General features: G+C 38.3%; 1 long non-coding RNA gene across 1 annotated transcript; it reads left to right on the top strand.

Moving 5' to 3' along the window:
* Positions 1-1,224: 1,224 nt before the first annotated feature.
* On the top strand, positions 1,225-25,309 carry LOC121390495. The gene is made up of 4 exons (XR_005960219.1): positions 1,225-1,360; positions 12,492-12,664; positions 23,674-23,731; positions 25,171-25,309. It is a non-coding gene; the product is annotated as an uncharacterized LOC121390495 (long non-coding RNA).
* The last annotated feature ends 94 nt before the right edge of the window (positions 25,310-25,403 follow it).

Raw genomic sequence — 25,403 nt, 5'->3', positions numbered from 1 at the left:
GAGCAGTCAATTCTTTTTATTTTTGGCTTGTAACTTTTTTTTTCTTTTTTTTAAATTCTATTAACTTTTTTACTAATTGCTATTTTCAAAATTCTGCCCATTTTCAACTCTACCTCCCCCCCCCCCCCCATCTCGAGTCAGGCCACCGATCTTATCTAATTTCTTTTTGACCACCCGATCTACTCTAGCGACCAAATTTAATGAGTAGAATTTTCTTTATTAATTATATTAATTAGAGATGCGCATCAAAATTTTAAAGGCCCACTATTTAATATTTGGATGTAAATTGTCCGCTTAATTTTTTTCTGTCCCGGGACAAGCCCCTGGCTATCCAGAGACAGGCCCCGGGACGGACATGCTCGAAACTCTAGTGGTATATGAGCATGTAAAAAGTATTCGCACTCGCACTCTCAATCGTGTGGTGGGGAATACAGTACGTACAGTAATCCTTTAAAACAGTAGAGACTAATACGAGCAAAATAAAACAAAACTGAGGAGAAAAAGAAGAAATGACAATAAAAGAAAAGAAAACACACACACGTCTGCTCAATTGCTACCTCGAACAGTAATGCTAGAATATAAACGCTTTTCACTTCGTTGGTGAAATACTTCCCGGGACATTCATAATTCGGCAAACCGGTAACACACAAAATAGGATTTTCTACAACCCGGGCCGACACCAATTTTACTACCACCAGCTTCTTTCAGGCGTGTATACTAGCACGTTAAAGTAGTTACCTATCTACCCATCAGACCAGAAAGAAACTGAATAAAATCCCATTGATGCGTGAAAAAGTTTTCTTTGCCTTAGGTGTAGGAGGCCTTGTCTGGGTGTAAATGTTTATTATTGTGTTGAGTTCCTTTACCCCTACAGAGCCCCATAGCTCTTGTTTGTTTTTTTTGGGGGTGTTTTTTTTTCAATTTTTTTTTTTTGGGGGGGGGGGGGGGGTTGGAGCCTGTCCGGTCGAGCGTAGCGTTTTCCACACAATTTACGTATTTACGTATACCTTTTATAATATATATATATATATATATATATATATATATATATATATATATATATATATATATATATATATATGAAGTATCAATAAAAAAACACCCCCCAAAAACAAAACAACAAAAAACGTTTTTAATATAGTCGCAATAAAAAGTCGCGTTTTCCCCATCGCTTGCCAAAACACCTCTGACTCCACGAGCTAAGTCGCGTGACCCGGTGACGCGCTATCCAGCATACTATGTAAGCGTTATTGTGCACAGCCTTTCACACCTGACAGGATTAGTGGTTCCTCGGACACATTGCGCAGCCACGACCCGAACCAGGAAGGATTTAGAAGCTGTTCTTGAACATAGGACTAAGGTAGGCCATCTTCTTTTATAAATACCAGATTAACGAGACATATTTTATTGTCAATATTCTACTTTTTACGTAATCATTTGTAGAAACCATTTTTAACCCTTTGTATAAACACTTTTTAACTTCCTTGTAAATAAAGTTTATTTAACCATTATTTAGGGTTTTTTTTTTATCTAATCATTTGTATAAACGTTTTTAACTTTGATTTTTTTACTAACACTCTCCCCACCCCTCTCGTGAGCACAGTTTCTGGCCCTAATCAGAAATCGTGCTCGCAACGAGCGTGCTTGAACATTAAATTGATATAAGCACGTTAATTCCCAACATCTGACCTGACAGTCATTTGTGGGCATACATACATACATACATACATACATACATACATACATATATACATCTTATTTTACCGGTAGTTACTGATAGTTATTTAGTTACTTTAGTTAAATCGCTCTCCATATTTTATGCATTTTATTTCAAATAAACTATATCTTCTTTACTGTACATCTTATCTGCGATTAAAGGAACTCAATCACGGATTTAGTGGGCCTTGTTTCTCTAAATATGCATTATAAATGAAACTTACATTCATTTGGAATACCAAACCTAGTTATTGTATGATCCAAACTATTTTAATTGAACTACGATCGAGCGAACAATCGCTCTCACTGAAAGTAGTTCAAAATGACTCACTTTTTAACTCCTCTTAGCTTTTCAATTTCAGTGAATATTTTGTTTTCGAACTTTTTATTAGCGGCTATTGTATTTAGAAAAAAACGATATTATGAGCGAAGCACAGACAGCGTTCCGAAAAGGATATTCAAAACTAGATTACATTTTTACTTTACACAATCTAATTAATATTTTGAAAACAAGAAAAAAGAAATTATACTGTACATTTGTTGATTTTGAGAAAACGTTTGACATGATACCACGAACACTGCTATGGCATAAGTTACTAGAAAATAATATAAATGGAAAATTTTTATTTTTTATTTACCAGATGTATCAAGGCATAAAATCACTAATATATGTAAACAATAAAAAATCATCCCTATTTTCATGTAATATCGGTGTTCGTCAAGGTGAAAATTTATTACCAGTCCTATTCTCTTTATATTTAAATGATTTAGAAAAATAGTTTATTAACCATGGATAATGCCACCAATACACTTAATGTATTTCACCAATACTGTAACACATGGAAACTTAAGATAAATTACTCTAAAACTAAAGTTTTAATATTTAATGGAAACACCTGAGACTATAAATATATTTTTAAAATTGGAAAACATGTTCTTGATAATGTAAAGGAATTTAAATATTTAGGAATCACTTTTACCAAATTAAATAATTTTAAATCTACCAAAGAAAACTTAAAACAACAAGCAACGAAAGCCATGCATTTTATACTAGCAAAAGCTAAAGAACATAATTTATCAGTTGAATGTAAACTTAAAATGTTTGAATCAATGGTTCTTCCTATCTTATTGTATGGTTGTGAAGTCTGGGGTTACGGAAAAAACGATATCTGTAATTCTGTTCAAATAAAATTCTTCCGACACATATTACCCGTCAAAAAATCCACCCCAATTTTTATGTTATATGGTGAATTAGGGAAGATGCCATTGGAATTAAATATTCATAGAAGAATGGTTTGTTATTGGGGACGTATTATTTCAGGAAAACAATCGAAACTATCTTTTCTAATTTACAAATTCATGTTGACAAATTATAAAGTTAATGGTAATAGGTATGATTGGATTACTACAGTTGAAAATACACTGAATCTTTTAGGAATGAGTAATGTGTGGATATCACATACTTTCAAATCTTTAAATTGGCTCTCAGAACAAATCAAGAGTAGACAATACGATCAATATCTACAAATATGGCATAATAATATTTCACAGTCATCAACCTATCAACTTTTAAAAGAAAAACCTATTTTCGAAAAATACTTTAATATAATTCCTGAAATATTATGGTCCAGTGTCATAAAATTTAGAACTTCAAATCACTATCTACCTGTATAAACGGGAAGTTGGAATCATATTTTATTTGAAGATAGATTATGTCCTTTATGTGATGAAACGGATATCGAAGATGAATACCATTACTTATTTGTGTGCAAGTTTTTTTTTATAAATCTCGAAAAGAGTTTTTACAGCCCTATTACTATAAAAACCCAAGTACATGTACTTACAAATTCAAAGAATTAATGAACAGTAAGAAAATAAGTGTATTAAAAAAAACTAGCAAAATTTATAAATATAATTTGCAAGGTCTTTATAAACCCAAGAAATTAAACTAGTCAACAACTCTATTCTTTAGCTACTACTATTATTACTAACATTAAACTGTTGATATTATTTATATAAATATATATCATGCATCTATGACAAAACATGTATATTATTTTTATGTATGGCTACCATTGTAAATATGTATTACACACTATTTATATATTTCATCCTGTAAACCATCTTGTCAAATGTATGTAATTTATTATGCATGAGTGCAATTCACCAATTCCATGATATGCTTCTTTTTTTAAAATTTGGAACTCTTCTTGTGATGAGACATAAAAAATACGGAAAAACAGGCTCGTAGTGATGAGGCTATATATACGACAACCGTATAATGTATTTTTGGATTTTATATAAACGATCGCCGTGTATAGAGACTTGGCAAATGAGGGCCGGCTATATACATGGCAAATAATAAAAAATATATTATTTCCTGACGAAAATAACCTCGAATACGCTGAAATAAAATAATAAACAGTCGGAACATGAACTCACCATTTATTATTATTATTATTATTAGGCGCGTGTGCAAATTATTTTGACTGGTTCGAAAAGTGGTATTTCGGTTTTAATGTATAGCGTTAAAAAAACAGTGTACTGAACAAAACAGAATTTTATTACACTCAGGCCGTTCCACAACGGCGTTTGAGGAACATACATAATAAATAGTATAAACGTGACAAGATGGTTTACAGGATGATGAAATAATAACATATGATAATACATAATACATGCATTTACTTGTATATGATATTAATTGATAATAACTGTAACAGTAGTAGTAGTAGTAGTAATAATAATAATATTAATGGTGGTAGCAGTAATGGTAGTACATGGTACAGTAATAATAATAATAATAATAATAATAATCATTGTAATTTAGCTAGGAAACAGTTTTGATTGTGACATGAGTTATTCAGTTACCAGGACGTTTAAAAACCTGGCAAATTACATACATTTCTCCAACTTCTTTAATACACTTATTTTCTTACTGCTCATTAGTTCTTTGAATTTGTAGTTGCTTGGTCTAGTAGTAATAGGGATGTAAAAATCTTACTCGGGAATTATGAAAAAATGTACATAAAAATAAATAATGGAATGAATCACCAATGTCACTTTCATCACATAAAGTACACAATCTGTCTTCAAATAATATGTTATTCCACCTTCCAGTTTCGACAGGTAAATCGTGATTTGACGTTCTAAATTTTATAATTAATCTCCACAACCTTTCGGGAATTATATTTAAATATTTTTAAAAAAATGAGTTCTTCTTTAAAAAGTTGATTTGCCTCTTGATGACATTGATATGCTATTATTCCATATCTGTAAATATTGATCATTTTGCCTAATTTTAATTTGTTGTGAGAGCCAAGTTAACGATAAAAAGGTATGTGATATCCAAACAGGGCTCATTCCCTAAATGCTCCAAAATATTTTTAATACTAGTGAGCCAATTATAATTGATTCTATTTGTAACATGATCTGTCAACAGCATACAAATTCTAAAAATATCGGGCGAGACTATTTATGCAATAGGCGAACTTGTTGGTCTATTTCAACATTGAAAAAACAGGGGGAAAAGTGCAGTAATAAACTCTGGATTGTATACTGGTATAAACAGATTTTATGGCTATACCATCACGGTTTTTTGTTTCGTCTTGAAACGAATTTTATATAAAAGTTTATATTGAAATTAGTTTCCGGCATACTTGGTAATTCACCCGAATCATTTCGTATACCCTCGGCATAATCCCGAATGTTTTCAAATTCTTTTCAAATTACTGGTAATTTTCCGAAAAATCCTGAATTTTTAACCTATATCCGGAATTCCGGAATTAATGCTAAATATCCGGAATTTTTTCCAAATTCGTTATCATTATTTTTTTGGGGAAGCAACCATTTCTGAATATATTTTAAATTTCTATATTTTTAAATCCCGAGTTGATTAAACCGACTTTTATCATTCTGCATTCTCCATTTCAACCTGAATTCGGTATTATCTACAGTTTTGTGCTTTTACTAATACGTTTGTCTATTGGCTGTATTTGTCAACAGCCGACCAATGAAAATGTTTTTGACAATCGAGTAAAACGAATCCATGTATGTTTTTGGTCTAACTTGTTATGTAGTTTATGTATTCATTTTAAAGATCTTTCAAATATCATATAGTAATTACTACAGAGCAGACATCGGTTCTATGGCGATGCATGCAACTTCGTCACGGCGGGTAAAAACCTAAATATATAACAGAACACTTGCGATCGTACGAAAACAAAAGAAACGGATCCACAATTCCCAACATTTCTGTGACGGTACATGCTCTTAATTTCTTTTCGCCTGTGGCGATATTAATTGTTTTAGAGGACCGTGTGCAGTTCCAAATGCACTTAGCCCAGATGGGCAACTTGTTACGTGATACCTTTGCGCTACGGTCGTCGAGCTTTTCTAATACACACCTAGCGCAAGTGTGGAGGCCATGTGGCCAGTAGTTACGTAATAACTCCGCTAGTGCTGTTTATGACCAGGGATTGCTCGCGGAATGGCGACAGCCAGTCTGACGATCAGAGAAAAATATGCCGGCGTGGTGGCTGTGGAAAATCCACATGATACGTGAGGTACCGCCTTGTACCTCCAGGCGATATTCGCAGTGATTAGCATATTGTGTAAACTAGACATCTAGAGATTAACTAATTAAGTGATCAGTTCTGGGTTGTTATTATTGTTGTTATTAATTAACTACTGCGGCAGTACATTTGTCAGCGTAGGTTAATACAGATTCCAAAGTGTATTGTGTTTTGTTGTGTTTTCTAGTGAACTAAACGTGCTATAAAAATATATACTTTATATAAGATCTTATCTCTGATCATACCTAGACGAGCCACAAGCGGGTATAACTGCCTGTTACAGAGAGCTCTAATAGATATACAGTTAGGAGAGATATTTGGACAATCGTGTTTCATTCAGTTACGGGTATTATAGGATCCCCGTGACAATTTCACAAAATAATATTTGGCTACCAGTAATCTGTGACACATTCATTACATTAATATACCTACCGATCTTGTTTTATTCAAGTAAGTTAAACTATAAAGAATGTAAATGTTAGAAACAATTGTTAAGATTTTGCCGCGATATTTTTCTTTACGCTGGCACCCCGAAAGTGCTACTCTAATAGTAATGTAAGCGTAATGCAGAACGGTTGCCAGTCTTAATGTGGGTACCAGACGTTTCGTCCCCGATTAAGTTAACCACAAATTAGTTCGACCCCAATGATGAAATAGTGCAAATGTGGCAATGTACCTACATAAAAATAATATTGGTCCCAAGTTTGTCATTTTATTACTAATCTGTAGGTGGGAGTGAAACTATTTGCTAATAAAGTGGGCTTTTAGGTTTTTTTATTGATGATTTTTTTTTTTGTATGCCAAAAAAGGAAGTAGAAAAATTCGGCCACTTATGTGGATTGATTTATACTTTTATTATTGAATACATAACATTCCAATAAATGATTTTTTATTGTTATGTATTTGTTTGGTTATTTTTATTTTTTAAATATGTCAAACATGGCGCTGTTTAAATTATTATTATTATTTTGAAAATGGCGTTTTGGTTTGAAAGGGACGATCGCGCGCTTAAAAATGAAAATACAAGAAAATTCCGGGAAAATATTTCCATTAGGTTGGTCACCCTTGGGTGTTAGTTGGTGGGGTAGAGGTGGGTTGGCTTGGTGGTTGGCTGTGCTGTTGTGGCTGGTGTTTCAAGCTACCAGTGGCCTTGGTGGTCACCTTTTTATAAAATGGTCCAGGGGACAGTAAGGTGGTGTTGTTGTTGTTAGTGGGTGGGTTCACTACCTTATTGGGCACTTTGGTGGTTTGACTGGTTATCTTAACTCTTGTTTCTGACTGAATGGTTTTGGCTGGTTTAGATTTGAAGAAGTATTTTGCTGTGATTGATTTGGCAGCTTTGATGGGGCTCCTAACTTTCTTTTGCTAAGTTTCTTAAATTCGTTATCGTTTTGAAGGAGGAGCTGGCCCATTTCTCAAAGCTAAAACCGGTTTGTTGGTTCGTCTTATCTGTTTTGCTTAAGGTGCTTTGCGGCGGACGTCATGCTGTTACTAACACCCGCGCCAGCTTGTTGTTTACCGATGGTGAACGGTGTTTCTGCGGCGGACGTTGTGCCTTCGTTGATGTTATTTTCTTGTCAGTTAGCTCCATGGTGACGGGCGCTGTGCCGTCAGTTGGGTCTGCCCGAGTGGCTTTGTCTACTGTTATCGTACCCTGGTCATTTTGTACCATTGCAAAAAGTCATTTCGTACCTTGGTCTTTTCGTACCCTGGTCATTTCGTACCATTGTAAAACGTCATTTCGTACCATAACCATAACTGAAAGTCATATCGTATCATGGCATAACAGCTTATAACAAGCACCCCAGTAGTGTCTTTTACAAAATAACGTTAAATTACATCTATAAGATGCAAACACCTCCTGCAACTGACTTTTGGTTTGACTTTATAAATCGTTAACCATTTAATCTTGTCCCTAAAAACATCTTTGTATAAACATGGTCCATTATGTTGTTTTGTTGTTTTTGAAGGTTAGACTAATTATCTCGAGCCATTTCACAAAACATCGAAGTTGGCAGTTAGTAGTAAATACCAAAATACGGCTCTTGTCAGGGAAAATGGAAATAGCAGTTGACAGGACCTGGTATTATGGGTATCAATAACGATATGCTGCACAATAACGTGTTATGGATTTCAAACTGTCCCAATAAAGTTTAAAAATAACAAAACAACACTGCATTTATGCTATGGTCGATTCGTTTTCTATATACTGGTATGACATGACTATGGTACAAAATGACTTGGGTACGAAATGACTGGGGTACGAAATGACTTTTCACTACGGTACGAAATGACTAAGGTACGAAATGACTTTTTGAAATGGTACGAAAAGACCAAGATACGAAATGACTAGGGTACAAAATGACCAGGCAGCATGGTACGAAATGGGTGGTACGATAATTATGACTAGGGTACGAAGTGACTATGATTCCTTATTTCCTTTGTCCTCGGCAAAGTTTAGCGATTTCCTGGCTGGGCTTTGACTATTTTCCTTTTTGATAGCTGAATGTACCATGGGTCAGTGTTCGTGATTGTGGTCCTAGTTGGGGGTTGATGTGTGTGTGTGTGTGGGGGGGGGGGGGGGGGGGGGGGGGGGGGGGGGGGGGGGGGGGGTAGGGATTTTAGAGTCCGTCGTGGCGTTGTCGATTGTAGTTTGGGTTTCTACATGAATGTCACAATTCTCAAGTGAGTCTGAGTTAGGTCCATTACCTTGACTGCTAGAGGATCCGGTTATGGCTTCCATATTTGGTTTGGTTAGTTATGAGTGAGAACTAGTTCTAGGGATGCTATAGATAGGAATAAGATTACTAGGTACTAAGCTAAACGCACTCTCTCACAGATGGTTGACCTAATTATTGACCCAACAAGGTATTATATGTACCTAAAAGTACTTTATTGAACCATATAATAGCCATATCACACTTATTATTGATATTTTATTTAAAAAAAAATTGAATTATGGGTACAGTCCATAGCAAAATAACGGCTATTTGGAGAGCAGAGGTGTGACGTGTTATTTTGAGACACGTGACGGGCATTCCCCGAATAACCGCAGTGCCAAAACGATTTACCAAGCTCGTGTAACGAGAACGCTTGACCGTCCTCTGCGACGTAGGGTAAATAGAAAAAAAAACCCAATGAAAATAAGTTATTAGAAAATAATAAAAACATTTACTGAATGATAATAAGCTTATACATTAATTTATTTTAGTAACAGAAGCATGTTAAACGTCGACAATCCCGACTAGTTAGGCCTTTACATCTATAGGTAAATTTATCGTTAGTCGTACGCGAAAAACTCTAAACATCTGGGTCACAAACACCGTCATTTTCCACCTTGTCAAATTCATTATTATACAAAATATGCCATTACAGCTGACTTGGGATAGGAATTGTTACATTTTTAAAGAATACTCATGTCATGTCATGTCATAGGGTTTTACGTGCACATTCAGAACAAGCTGTTGTAGCGTACGCCTGTCGTGGGCGCAGGAGCCGGCCTTGGCCGGCTCCTCCGTCCATGACAGGAAAGGTGGGGGGAGGAGGGACCGCCTGCACTGGCAGGTGCAAGGGAGCACCAGCAGCCCGATCAAATCGGTAGCAGGCGGGTGGAAGAATACTCTGAGCTAGACGGTATTTATATACGATGTGACTATATATACGAAGGCCGTGTCTATAGCCTCCACTAACGAGAGCTGGCTATATTCACAGCAAAAATGTATATAGGCGGTAAATAAGTACATTTATTTGATTGATCCATATTACCGAACCATCTGGAACAGAAGGAATACATACTAAGTACTGTACGAACAGTGCATTTTCTGAACATGGGAGGGGGTGGGGGAGTATATGAATTTAGCGGACCATTTTATGTACGTTTTCCATAGATATATGAATAGCGTCATATTGTCCCTACAGTACTAACAAAAAATTAATTATAATAAATAAATAAATAAATAATAATAATAATATAATGATGATGATGATGATGATGATGATGAATAAATAAATAAAAATAACAATTACAAATTATCAGCTGCTGAGGTAGATTAACTGAAAGAGAAACTAACTACGGACAGTACACAAACTAACAACAAGACCTGACCTTTTCACACATTTGACTTGGAACGTGTTTTTTGGAAAAGCGAAAATTTTATTCTAGTGAGTTGAATTTTATGGATGGAATATTCTTTTGGAGATAAATTTTCAAATGTAAAATATGGTGAACCATTCTTTAGTCTTTGGATGTATCAAAGCTGCAGTTTTTTCTGAACTTTAGAGAAACCGACAATCACAGGGTTTGCATGGAAGCGGTTCTTAAACCGAACCCATGCGTAATGGAAAGGACCATCACGATAGGATAGTATCTGCAGTGACCACTTCATCCCTGGGGACTACGACAATTATTTAAGGTGGTCGATAAAATATGACACCTAATATTGTTTTTTTGTTTTTTTAAAGTTACAGTGTCTGGTTACCATATAATAATATCATGCACAAATATGAAATACAAGTTCAACTGCACTTTTAAAAAATTCGTATGTGTGCGCTATGAACGGGAGACCTTCAAAAATATACGCGGCCATTGCTCGGGAAACCACAAACGACAGCCTGTTGTCAATTTCAGTTAACAGGTGCGTTGCGGATTTGAAATTATAGGGTTCGTCTCGAAAAATGAAATGAGAATTCTTGCGCTGTACAAAGAACGTTCGGTTGAGAATACGTACTATTCTTTCGTTAAAACCGGTCTTGATCTTGACAACGTACTATCGACAATCGTACCTTCCTATTTAAGAATTAATATTTTATAAAGTGTTAGTAGAAAACTTTCAAAGTTTAGTTTGTATAACACATTGATCATGTATATATTTTTAATAAAATATACTGAAGTAGAAAATGACCGTTTTCACTTTTTAATTTTACGTGTGGTAAAGTCGACAAATTCAAATAAACTGGCACTGGCTGGAACAATCCCGGCGATGGGGATCGATCCTAGACCGACCGCGCATTTAAAAAACCCTCAACATTTTTAGGTCTAAGTAATGAATAGAAATAACATATATTCTTCATAAATGTTACGTATATCGAACATACCGCCCTCTTCCTCTACCCCTAGAGCGTTACGTAATTATTAACACCCCCTTACATGTAACACGTGTCAACCGCTGGTCACTGTCAAAATTTCAAGGCAAATCTCCCACCGACCCCTGGAAAGGTATTGTACCATACCTCTATGGATATAAATATATTTTGGAGGTATGAGACGACCCCTCAATCAAGACAGTTAAATTTGTTCAAAATCACGTGAGAAGCTCAGCGCCTGCGCAAATCGCGTACATTCCCAGTTCTACTAGCGTCCCACTAATTGAAGAAAAACAAGCTGGCCATTGGGTTTGCATTTGACCTAGATAATGTAGATAAGCGAGCATTGCGAAACTATAGCGATGTGGTGGGCCTTCTATGTACCAAACAGAACTGGATCATCTATTCTAAATGCTTAAATAATAAAAATATTCCAGACACTAGCTTTAAACATATCTGTTCCAAATCTGTATCCCCACCGGCACGTTCTACGATTGCACATAATACAGCAAACAAGAAACCACGACGAACACCAGCTAAACTAGAGATCAAAAGGGTGAGGGGGCGGGGGCGGGGGCGGGGGCGGGGGCGGTACCAGTGCAGCGGCGGCAGTGTAAAAAATAGTGGTAAGGCTCGAGGTTACCAGACTCTTCTTTCAAATTCATTTATGAAGGACATTTTGACAGATACAACAAATATAAAAGTGTCTCTTTGATAAGTGGTACGGCCATGCGCCGCCCCTGCAGTGGCGTACGGAGGGGGCCCACGGGAAGACGCCCCTACCCCATTTTTATTTTTTAATATTAAATTTGATAAAATCATACATACACATGTATATACATAGTGTGGGTTGTCTCCCCCCCCCTCCCCACATCCCAATATAAAATCCTGTCTACGCCAATGGAGGTTACCAAGCCTAGAATGATAAAAAAAACAAAATGGTGCAAACTGCGTGTGTGTGTGTGTGTGTGTGTGTGTGTGTGACATACATACACATATATATACACACACACGCACGCACGCACGCGCCTGCCTGCCTGTCTATAGGTGACAGGGAAAGAAGAAAAGTGTTTAATTTTACAATATATATATATATATATATATATTTGTTTTGTACAGTGTTGCTGAATGAACATTGAACATCTATGAGACGAACTGGACAGACGTGTACGCCAGTGTGACCCGGAGCCTCAGACGCTTCCGCAACCGTCACATGCACTGCAGAAAGAATAGGCTAGGATTCCACGTGCCCGGATTCAGAGACTGATTGCTGCTGCTGGTGGCCACACAAGGTACTGATTTCAGCACCCTCGTTTGGTGACGAAAACGCAAGAACAGTGTCACTGTGATACGATCATAAATAACGAAATTATGCCACTTTGTATTAAAGGGATAATTCCATGAATATTTCGCCTATGCGTTTCTTTTTTGACAGAGTATATATATAGGCTCGCATAATACAATTTTTATTCCTAGTATATGATATTGACGATACCGAAAAACACTGTTAATACCCCCCCCCCCCCCCCCTCTCTCTCTCTCTCTCTCTCTCTCTCTCTCTCTATATATATATATATATATATATATATATATATAAATGATAAAAGAAAACAAGTGTACAGTATATATGTATTTAAAAAAAAAACAATTTAAAGAAATAACTATCCTGTTACATGTTTCAATCTTATCTTCAGAAAGGAACTGCTAAATAACTGCTAAATATGACGTCATACATATTATGACGTTACTGCAGTAGAAGGAGATTGATTTAATTACGTCATTGTTGCTTTTATCTAACGAAGAGCATTATTAAGTGGACAAAACTTTCTAATAAAATACATTTCCTTTGTCTTTCTTTTCATTTCATCATTGGTATCTATGTGATAAAATGGGAAAATGGTGAATTTAATATCTTTTTGTGCCGCACATGTATTTAAATGTGAACTCAAGGGTATGCATCTTGTTTCAGGTGTGAACTCAAGGGTATGCATCTTGTTTCAGGTACCGGCCTCGGTGGCGTCGTGGCAGGCCATCGGTCTACAGGCTGGTAGGTACTGGGTTCGGATCCCAGTCGAGGCATGGGATTTTTAATCGAGATACCGACTCCAAACCCTGAGTGAGTGCTCCGCAAGGCTCAATGGGTAGGTGTAAACCACTTGCACCGACCAGTGGCTATCCTGCCTGTGGGAAGCGCAAATAAGATCCCTTGCTGCTAATCGGAAAGAGTAGCCCATGTAGTGGCGACAGCGAGTTTCTTCTCAAAATCTGTGTGGTCCTTAATCATATGTCTGACGCCATATAACGGTAAATAAAATGTGTTGAGTGCGTCGTTAAATAAAACATTTCTTTCTTTCCATCGTCATCTCTATTTCAGAAACGTTTCTCGTCTGATCGACTTCTAACAGGCTAGGATTGTCGCTGTAGACGATGACGTTCTTCGACGAAGGAATCAAATGAGGATGGCCAGCCCAGCCATCGCATGATATAAAACAGTTTACCACCTTCTCTTTTCTTCTTAAGGATTTGTTCAACTTTCCACAACACGTTTTGATCTTTGTTCACCTTCTGTAGTTCCGCTGGTATTGTGATCAAAGTCCTGCCCCCTCCCCCACATAAGAGTAATTACTCAAAATTGGCCCTATTTTGTATTTTCTGTCCTGGGTCAGATCACTGGCTATCCAGAAACATGCCTGAAACCTTAGTGGTACAGAGGCATGTAAAAATACTCTTTAAGTTCTAAGTTCCCACCCCCCAGTCGAGGCAATGGGATTTTTAATCCAGATACCGACTCCAAACCCTGAGTGAGTGCTCCGCAAAGCTCAATGGGTAGGTGTAAACCACTTGCACCAACCAGTGATCCATAACTGGTTCAACAAAGGCCATGGTTTGTGCTATCCTGCCTGTGGGAAGCGCAAATAAAAGATCCCTTGCTGCCTGTCGTAAAAAGAGTAGCCTATGTGGCGACAGCGGGTTTCCTCTAAAAAAAAAACAGTGTCAGAATGACCATATGTTTGACGTCCAATAGCCGATGATAAGATAAAAAATCAATGTGCTCTAGCGGCGTCGTTAAATAAAACAAACTTTACTTTACTTTACTTGTTTCAGGTTGTTTTATTTGCTGTTTGTGTACGCGTACTCTGGCTCTCAGCTGAGTGGTATGACCAATGTATTGTTCTTTGCAACCTTGGCATGTAATTACATAAATAACATTGTTAACTGAACAATCCATATCCCTGTGTACCCAAAATAAACCTTTGTGGTTGAATTCTATATGTGTGCCTTCTAAAATATGTTGGCATGTACCGCAGTTACTTCGGTTACACATTTTGACACTGCATTTATCTCCTACTGTTGTAGATTCAAATCGTGCTTTTGTCAGTATCTGTTTCAAGTTTTTGCTTTGTCTCTTACTATTTATAATTGAAATAGAGTCTAGTATGGATGACATTTTTTCATTTTGTTTTAAAATGTGCAATTCTGACACACACACACACACACATATATATATATATATATATATATATATATATATATATATATATATATATATATATAAACTGTCTACACCGGATATGTTCTATTCCGGACAGTGGACTCTATCCAAACCGGCACCTATCTAACCAAGCATTCTGTGTAATCAGGCACAGTTTTAAAGTCTCTTTCAGCTACCGTTAATTTATTAGGGAAAAAACCCCTCTGTCTACCACGGATGGCTTCTATTCCGGACTTCGGATGCAAATTCAAGAAGAAAAGAACGGTTCATGTAGTAATTAGCTCTGTCTACACCGGCGCGCGATCTTACCTCTACTGTCTACACCGGCATGCGGTCATACCCAGGCCCGTAGGAACGACTTTGGGAGTGGGAGGGGGGCACTGCCGGATCGGGTACAAACTCTATATCAGATTTTGGTTACAATGACAAACATTAATGTGATAAAAAAAAAGGCTCACAAGTGCTTCTCTCCCCCCCCCCCCCCCCCCCCCCCCCCATCCGGTTCCTACGGGCCTGAAACCTCTACTATCTGGTCAGGTCATAGGGCTTTACGTGCACATTCAGAACAAGCATGTTGTCATGGGCAAGGCCGGCTCCTCCGTCCATGTCAGGAAAGGTGTGTGTGTGGGGTGGGGGTGGGGGGTGGGGTGGGGGGGGGAACACCAGCAGCCCGACCAAGGTCGGTAGCAGGCGGGTGGTGGTGGTGGTGCTATGGAATTTTGAATGAAGCAATTAATATGCCAAAGAGAAAAGGTGCGCAATTTTGATTGAGGAAATTTGGCGCAATTTTTAACGGTTGAACAAAAGGAAAATGGCAGAGCTAATATAGGTTTTGACATTAGTGAATCGAGAGTAACTCGTTAATTAGACCTCTACGATGCTGTGGTGTCTCCCTAGGTTGCCCATAGGGCCCTTAGAAAGGGCCTGACCTCTTCTGGTCGTGGTATGACAACCCAGGGGAGACTCGTGCAATTGTGTTGACACCGGTAGGTAAGGCTCTGTTGTTCCGGGGGTTTTGTCCAGGTGTTATTGGAGTGATCCACGGCGTCCTCCTCTTCAGTGTCACCAAGTACTGAGTTAGACTACCAGCAGCAAGTATTTTGGGTTTGGATAGGGTAGGCTGGTATTATTTTGTCCAGCTTCCCCTGGGTGCAGTGCAATTGTGTACGTGCTGGGTCATTAAATGGGGGCGGGTGCATTGTTATTATTAGTCAATGCACCCTGTGTACTGATTAGATTAGATTAGATATGTTTTAAACGTGCTCACATACCTCTATGGTTTCGAGCACGCCTATCCCCAGTCCGGCCTCCGATATAATCGGTGGTCTGACTCGGGGCAGGAAAAACCTCACTATAATAAAATTTTGAAATTTTAAACTGGAGGTCAAAAAGAGTAAATATATTATGTCGACATTAATAATTTTGAATGCGTTCCCAAAAGAAATACAGAAATCCCTACTCTACACCTATATAATTATTTAAAATTAACGCAAATTTAGATGGGGAAGTCTAAAAGTAAAAATACAAAAATTATAATTTATTTAAAAAAAAAATTAAAAAATATTTAGTCCCCAGAGGCAAGGGAAAGGGTAGGGGGGTAAGCCCGGCACACAGAAAAGTTATATTAAATTTAATATTTATTTATAAAGATTACCAATCGTATTTCGGGCCTAGGTGTGACCAGGAGGAAGGGGGGGGGGAGGGGGCGAGAAGGGGGCCCGGAACTTTCACAGAAACCTACGGCCAAACCGCCTACGCCCAATGGCCCCAAAAAACCTAACCACCGGCACCGGCACCACAACCACCCCCCCCCCCCCCCCCCCCCCCACCGTGTCCAACCGTAGCTCGATCCAGTCATGGCAATCATTTGTAGAAGGTCACTAGTAGAGTGACCTAAAGCTTTAGTAGAAGGTCACTAGGAGAGTGTCCCAACCCAGTTACCTGTGTACTGATGCGGTGTGCGTGCTGTTTGTTTGTGAATCCTAATTTCATGTTAAGGTTGTACCTATTGTCCTAAGTCCCTATTCTAGTGAACTCAACGGCCATTCAGGACCACCCCTCCACCTCTGTCTTTGTATAACATTGAATACAATGACAGAGGGGAAGTTATACTAGCCTAGCTATCTAATTTGAAGGGTTTTACCCTTATAGTGTAGGTATTGGTTAAAAAGCCTATTGCTTGGCATACTTAATTTTATTACCAATGAATGAAACAATGAGCACTCTCAAGGGGTCAACTGTTATTAGGAGGAAGTAGTATGAAACAACTGTATACATGTACTAGGTTGAAAAGCTTTTGATTCCCGCTCCCTAAATATTTATTGTTACTAAATTATTCCTATTGGTATCAGACAATAATATCTTATTAAATAAGCTTACTTGAGGTCTTATCTGGTTATCTGGATAGTTGGTTATCGGGTTTTCCTATCTGTCTCTGCTTCTGGAACCCTAGTTGATTCACCTTATGTAGCTAGAATTGAACTCGTCATTGGTAATACATGGTGCGAGTGCAAAGGTAAATTCGTGCAGAAGCCAACCTTGCCGTTATCTGGGTTTTTAGAGCCATCCGTGTAGATATGGATGTGCTCAGGGTAATTTTCATTAGCTGCGGCTTCAAACAGGATTTTTTTAAATAGTGGAAATGGAGTTGAATCCGTAGCTTTTTTAAAATTAGATATGGAGTGTGGCACTCGATTAGTCGGTTAATATGGTATAGTGCCACTGGTGTGTTATCTATTCCTACTTCTACTTCTAGTTTACTAGCTTAAGTGGCGAAAGAATCGTTAAGATGTTAATTGCTTTTAAAGACTAGTCCTGGTTTGGTTATGGTTGGAGTAAGTTCCTGGACTGGGTGATCTAATTTTAATGAGTGGATTTTTAGATGGTAGTTAAGATGTTGAAGGTTGCGGCGATATTTTAGTGGCATAATGTTAAACTCTACTTCTAGGCTTTGTCCGCTGGTGTTTGACGGGACTTTGCTATGATTCTCAGTGCTTGGATGATATCTAGTTTATGCAGCAGTTTGAGGGCGGCGCAACTGTAGGCTTTAGCTCCATAATCTATCCTGGAGAGTATACATGCTTTGTAAACCATAAGCACTGCCTCTGTTTGCGCTCCCCAACTGGTGCCTGAGATGGCTCTTAGTAAGATTAGAGTTCTTTTTGAGCTTTTAACTACACCATTGATGTGATCATTAAAAGTTAGTTTGGAGTCAAAGGTTACACCTAGAAATTAAAAAAATTTGACTCTTGGAATTATTTTGTCGTTTGATTTTAGTTGACATACAGACAGTTTTAGTTTCTGATAGTTTAATGCCCCAGTCCAGGCCCATTTGTTAAACTTATTCATGTCCGCTTGGATGAGGTTAAATAAATTAGTGATAGTTCTGCCTGTGCGCCAGATGGCGCAGTCATCGGCAAACAGTGCTGTATTTAAAGGAGTGGTTGATCTACTTTTCCCTTTAGCACTGAGTGCTTTAGTTATGTCATTGATAAAGATGTTAAACAAGGTTGGTGAGAGGACCGAACCTTGCGGTATACCATTTATTATGTCTGTTTTATCTAAATAGTGACCAATTTTCAAAAAAAAAAATTAGGGAAATTTTCGTTGCTACTGTTTTTACTGAAGGTTTTGCTAAGACGGTCGGCCTTTTTTTTATTAGTGGTTGCTGTTTTATGATTTTGGAGGACTGTAGAATTAGCGCGTTGTCCTTGAATAGCATTAACCTTTTTCCACATTTCTATAATAGATGTTCTATTGTTAATTTCACCACAGAATTTATGCCAACTGGCTTGTTTAGCATTAATAATAAGTTTACCTACTTCGCATTTAGCTATTTTATATTTAGTGTGATAATCTTGTTTCCCTGGGTTTTTTTTTATAGAGTTTACGCATCCTGTTTCTGAAGCCGCATTTGGATTTAATTTCGTCTGTCCACAATTAACTGGTCTATTTTTATTAAAAGGTTTTAGTTTTAGGGATGTTTTTCTCTGCTACTTCTATAATTTTATTAGTAAGTTTTTTTAGTGGCGTCGTCAATGTTTAATCTATCGTCCAGTTTGATGTTGTTGCAATCATTTGTAAAGCCAGCCCAATTAGCTTTATTAAAATTAAATTTAGGTACAAATTTATCTTCTTCAGAATAGGTAGTATTACATTTATAACTGGTTAGTATGGGAAGGTGGTCGCTATTGAGAGTTTCCAACACTTCCCATTGCGCGTTTGCACCTATGTTGTTAGAGGTGACAGTTAGGTCGATGGCAGATGTGCCCAGATAATCGTGTATAAAAGTAGTACTGCCATCGTTGAGACATACCAGATTGTGTGTATTAATAAATTCCTCAAGTATGTCCCCCTGTGCGTCAGAGTGCAGACCTCCCCACAGTGTGTTATGGCAGTTAAAAGCTCTTACAAGTATTAAATTGTTATTTGGTTTTATGAGTTTATTATAATCACTTAGCGTTAGTTCTTTATGGGCTGTTTCCGGCGGGCTGTAAAGATTAATGACGTCAATCGGTTTTGTTTTGTTTTGTATCATTTTGAATAGTGAGACCTAGTACTTCTAAGCTATTATTAGTGAGATCGTATTTAATTTCAGTATGTGGTATCGTATTTTTGATTAATGTGGCTAATCCACCTCTAGTGCTATTTTCTCTATTTTTATAATAACTAGTATAGCCTGGAATTTTGAAGACTTTATTTTTTTTATTTTTTTATTTCATCTTTAGTGCCAATCCCTAGCCAAGTTTCTTGAAGGCATATAATATCTGGCATGTTGTTACTAGTGCTAATGAGTTGAATGAGTTCAGCACCATGTCCTATTGAATGGAGGCCTTTAGCGTTCCATTGGAGACCGCTAAGGCCCTTGTTTCCCATGTTTGAATTAGTAGCGGGGGAGTATGGAGACTTGTCTCCCATGGCCCGGGCCCGAAGTTTAAGTTAAGTTTTATTAATTGGATTTAGTTTTTTTTAGCTAAGGTTTGATTTGAAGAAGGCCATTTCAGAGACTAGTGTCTCTATAACTAATTTTAGGTGGTTAATTTCTTGGTTATTTGAGGTTTTAAGTTGTTCAGCGTATGAGCAGCCGGCTGTGACGGTCGTTGTTGGCTTAGCCACTATAGGTGTTTTGCTGTAGTTGGTTGAGTTAGTATTTATTAAGTTGGCGGAGCGCCTTTTGGTAGTGGTGACACCGCATGTCATGTGCCATATGGCGGCTGAGGCAGTTTGGACACTGCACCGGCCTTGTGCATGGAGAGTTGCGAGAGCCTCTCTCATGTTTCTGCCCGCACCTGTGGCAGGTGGGGAGTTCTCTGTGGTGGCGGCATTTAGCTGCACCGTGTTCCCATTGCTGGCAATGTTGACACTTGCTCGGCTTTCTTTCAAATTGAAGGAGCTGGTGTTTCCTACCGTTAACAGTGATGGTGAGGTCATTTGATTGAGGTTTGGCATAAAGTTGTACGTAGCCATTTGACCATGTTGTCGCCTCCTGGATACCTAGTTGCTCCTGCTGATTGTTTATTGGCTACACAGCTTTCTTGGTTGGAGTTTCGTTATTTTTTTAGGATATCTTTGGCTGTTTTATTTTGTTTATTTTCTGGGCTCCTGACCTTTCTTTTATTGTTTTTGCTCTCTACAGGTCTGAAGGGAGTGATGGTGACGGGTGTGGTATGTGTCACCACAGTAGCTACTTTAACTGGAGTGATTTTGTCACTACTGGCTTTTTTAGAGCACCCTGAGTGGGAGTTAACTAATTTGGTAGATTTATTGCTAGCTGTAACAGATGATGATGATAACTAGTTTAACGTGCCCATATACCACTAGGGTTTCGAACACGCCCATCCCGAGTCCGACCTCCGATAAGATCGGTGGCCTGACTCGGGATGGGGGGGGGGGGGGGGTTAGAGTTGAAAATAGCAATTAGTAAAATAGTTAATAGAATAAATAAAAAAAAGAAAGAAAAAGTTAGAAGCCAAAAATAAAAAGAATTGACTGCTCGGCCGAATATTTATATAATTTGGAGCATTTTAGAAGGACAGTCCGAAATTAAATGAGAGAAAGAAGAGAGGATCAGACTATTTAATAATATTTTTTAAAAAAAGAAGTAATTTCGACACATAACATTTTGAACACAGATCTAAAAGTTTAAAGTCCGATCGATATGTCCACGTGAGTGGCCTCGTTAAGGCCGTTTGGGTGCACAGCTTATAGGGACAAGATGGGTTGCATCCCATCAAGAAAACCACTAGATTGACAGTCATTAGAGGTTGAAGGTTAGTGCTGTGCTGAAATACAGATCTTGTGAAGCTGGATCCGTCTGAACGAGAGAGAGTATCAGACTAGGGTATAATCCAGTCGTCATGGGTTGGTATAGTGGTGCGGACGGGCCCGACTCCGAAGAATACGAGATGGTATCACTATAAAGCAAAGTAAAGTCTAGAAAAGAGTAGTAGGAGCCGACCCCACTTCCTATTTCTTCTTAGAGTGGGGCGGTCAATCTTCCAGTGCTGCTAGGACAGGCTCGGACATGTAGAGACTAAACGCGAACAACCGTGGCGTTCTGCAGAATGGCCGTCATACGAGTCACGAAAAAACAAGTCGACATACTCAGCCGGAGAAATGACGTGGAGGCAACGAATCTCGCTAAAAAGAACCCAACCTGGTGGTGCAGGCTGTCGAAACGAGACTCGTTCCAGCGTTCAATCAGTTCCAATGGCCACATACATCCCAGTAGAAAAATTAATTTCGCTGACAAAAACAACGAAATGAAGGATCCCCAAGTCGAGCACACGACAGCACGTGCAGTGTGCACAAGCGAAACAAACACGTCCTACTGCGTCGAGCTCCAGACAGCTACGACGTGGTCCTGTACTTGGGCCAGTGATCGGCACACCGCCTCACCCGTGATCACTGGTCCAAATCCTGGCGTGTACACGTATACCTCCAATCTCTCGTCCATCCTTCCGAGAAGAGACCTTTCTTTCTTTTCTTTGGTGAAAAATAAAGCTGTGGTTATGAAAACCAAGAGCTCGCAGAAAAAACCTTCCCGAAACAACGAAAAAAACAAGGCCGAGAAGCGATAATATCTTTGAATACAGCTTTTGAGTGTCCATACTATTTCTGTGTTTGGATATGCTCAAATTAGAAATTACATTTTAAAACATTTAAGGAAATTACTTTGTCTAAGAATACACTGTGTACCAGCCAGACATTCTATATTTGACCTTGACCTTGTATGCATAATTGTAAAAGTATTGGCCTAACTTCAACTGTTCATATTGTTATGATAATCTGGTTTTAAGTTAAATCTGGCTTTGGGTTATGTAATATGGACGTTTTTATCGTCGGGTGAAAATTCAAGTAAAAATATGGAAGACTATGTGTTTCGCTGGCTGGAGAGAATAAAATATAACTGTGGCGGACATATCTCATTATGTCCTATCATGTGTTTAAACAACGACGGCGTGCTGAAATAATAAAATAATGACTTACCTGGAGAGCAGACATGTGTTCGGCAAGGTGGCTGACATTTTGTTTTTGTCTGTTCGTATAGCCAGACCGTGATCCGTGGAGCACCTGTCTGGTGGCTTTTCGTTTTTGGAATGATTTGATTGGTCGGCGAATTAATTTACATCGTAAGTTATGAGTTCTGCACGATGTTCTTGTGGAGTGCATTCTGTTGCACACGTCTTCAGATGCCTATATAAACTGGGAATCAACGCACAATCTTCAGAACTCGAAGTTAGAGTATCTCCTGTCCAGCACCGTCAGAAGTTACCACGTCAACAAGGCATGAAGGAGCGGCGACCGGTCATCTTGTTTAGCAGCCCTTGGCAGTCGTGCATTGAAACTTTTCGTGATGGACTGATTTTCGTTTGGTGACTATTAATTAATAACTTAAATGCCAGAATTCTGTGGGAAAACTTTATTTATTTAAACATATATTTTTTATATAAAAACATTTAAACACTTGCTACTTGTTATGTAATTTTGTCAAGAAAGTGTGTGCTCAATGTTTTAGCTATTTAGTCAATTTATTAATCGGGCAATTAGTTTATTGCATTGAATAATGTGATATTAAATATCACAGTCTATATCTAATAATTGTATTTAATTGCATGTGATAACTTGTACACATGGCAATTGTTTAGTACCATGATTGGATAATTCGGATTTATCAATCTTGGTACACGTGACTTCTGCGGTCTATTAAAGTTTTTAATCCAGTTAGTGGTTATTGTGGATCGGGAAGGTCACAATATTGTTACTTGTAAAAGATTTTAGCGTCCATACTGTTAATGTGTGTACATATGCACAAATTATAATTTAAAAAAAAACCCAACCCCCCCCCCCAAAAAAAAAAAAAACACACAAAAAAAAAAAAACCCCAAAACATTTAAAAACATTTAAGGAAATTATTTTATCTAAACATTTAGTAATTCTGATACGTAGTCATCAGAGGAAATCCGTTACATGTTCTCATTAGCAGCAAGGAATCTTTTGTAAGCATTTTCCCACAGACAGGAAAGCACATACCACTGCCTTTGACCAGTTGTGGTGCACTGGTTGGATCGAGAGAAAAAAAATCAGTTGAATTGATCCACCGCAGTGGTTTGATCCTGCGACGGAAGCGCATCAGGTGACATGAGCTAAATCCCACTCTTGGTGTTTTAAAGACATCTGCCAATCAGTGTATTGATTGAATGAGCGAAGAAAATATTACCTGAACAAAAATATGCATTTGTGTATTGTGTGTTTTGACTTTATTGCTGTATGTTTTGACAGTGACATAATATATACCAGTATTTGTAGATAACGTCCACCAGAAAGATCGACCACTGGGTAAAGACTATGATGAAGATATTATTGGGTAAATATAAGGACGTTTTTGTTATTTTAAATTGTGATTGCTATGCTTCTGTCCAATTAATATTCCAGCACGCTGGTCTGGGTTAAGAGAGAGGGAGGGAGAGAGAGGGAGGGAGAGGGAGGGAGAGGGAGGGAGGGAGAGGGAGGGAGAGAGGGAGAGGGAGAGGGAGAATCGGGGCGAGAAAAGAGACAGAGACAGATCATGATCATTGTAGTGATCTTATACCTTTCACGCCTGAATGTGCACTTTGCAGCTGCTGGAGACCTGGGATGGCCACCATTGAGTGTTAGACAATCGGTAACTACAGCAAGTCATTGGTGCAGAACACTCAAACGTAATTTTAATAGTCTGAATTTTACAGTTTTTGGAATGATCGAACTATACATCTGGTTCACATTGTAAAAACGGACATTTTAGATTTCACAGAAAATGTAGTGCTCCCTAAATGTTGTTACGAATCCTCCATAATTGTGGGTAATTGCTATTACCATATGGTCTTAGTGATTAGAACAATATCAGCCAGAATTAGTTTCTTTTCTTTTCTTTTTTTTATTCCACTGCCGACTTTTCTTTCTTTCCTGACGAATCCTCCATAATTGACTCTATTATAATATAAATTACCGGCCTTGGCGGTGTCGTGGTTAAGCCATTGAACAAAAGCCTGGTAGGTACTGACTCAATGGGTAGGTGTAAGACAACAACACCGACTTCTCTCTCACTGACGACTAACAACTAACCATTAACCTTCTGTCCTGGACAGTCAGACAGACAGGTATGAGTTCAACCAGACCGAGTAGTAAAACGTCCGCTAGACTTGTTTATACGCTTCACGGTAAAACAAACTGTCACGTTGGGAACCAATCAAATAATTCGCGAACGTTAGCGAAACGTTTGCTTGCTGAACTTGGGGCTGATATCTGAGGTATGTGCCCAGACGACAGTGCTTGAATTTTAATTGGATGCAAGTAGGAAAATGGGTATGAATGAAATGAATATAAAAAAGTAAAGTTTGTTTTATTTAACGACGCCACTAGAGCACATTGATTTTTTATGTTATCATCGGCTATTGGACGTCAAAGATACGGTCATTCTGACACCTTTTTTTTAGAGGAAACCCGCTGTCGCCACATAGGCTATACTCTTTTACGACAGGCAGCAAGGGATCTTTTAATTGCGCTTCCCACAGGGAGGATAGCACAAACCATGGCCTTTGTTGAACCAGTTATGGATCATTGGTCGGTGCAAGTGGTTTACACTTACCCATTGAGCCTTGCGGAGCACTCACTCAGGATTTGGAGTCGGTATCTGGATTAAAAATCCCATGGCTCGACTGAGATCCGTACCCAGTACCTATCAGCCTGTAGACCGATGGCCTAACCATGACGCCACCGAGGCCGGTGAAATGAATATAAAGTTTGTCATTTTTTTTTCTTTTACAGGACCTGCTTTGAAGTGTGGACTGATAATAGGAATAATCGGTCTTGCGGTCCACGTGCACATTTGGAACTGGGGGGCACTGACGTCAGGACGCCGAGAACTTCATGTAGCTGAACGGGACAACCGATTACCCAAGGTGTAATAAATACAAAAAACAATCGCCAGTCGCCATATTATGTCAAAGACAAAAAAACGCAAGCCAGGTTCGCCAACGATGACACATTCTATCTTGCGA

This window comes from Gigantopelta aegis, chromosome 15 (assembly GCF_016097555.1).
Source record: "Gigantopelta aegis isolate Gae_Host chromosome 15, Gae_host_genome, whole genome shotgun sequence".
NCBI classification, from domain to species: domain Eukaryota; kingdom Metazoa; phylum Mollusca; class Gastropoda; order Neomphalida; family Peltospiridae; genus Gigantopelta; species Gigantopelta aegis.
Note: the sequence above shows the minus strand (reverse complement) of the source record. Positions and strands in the feature narration are given on the sequence as shown.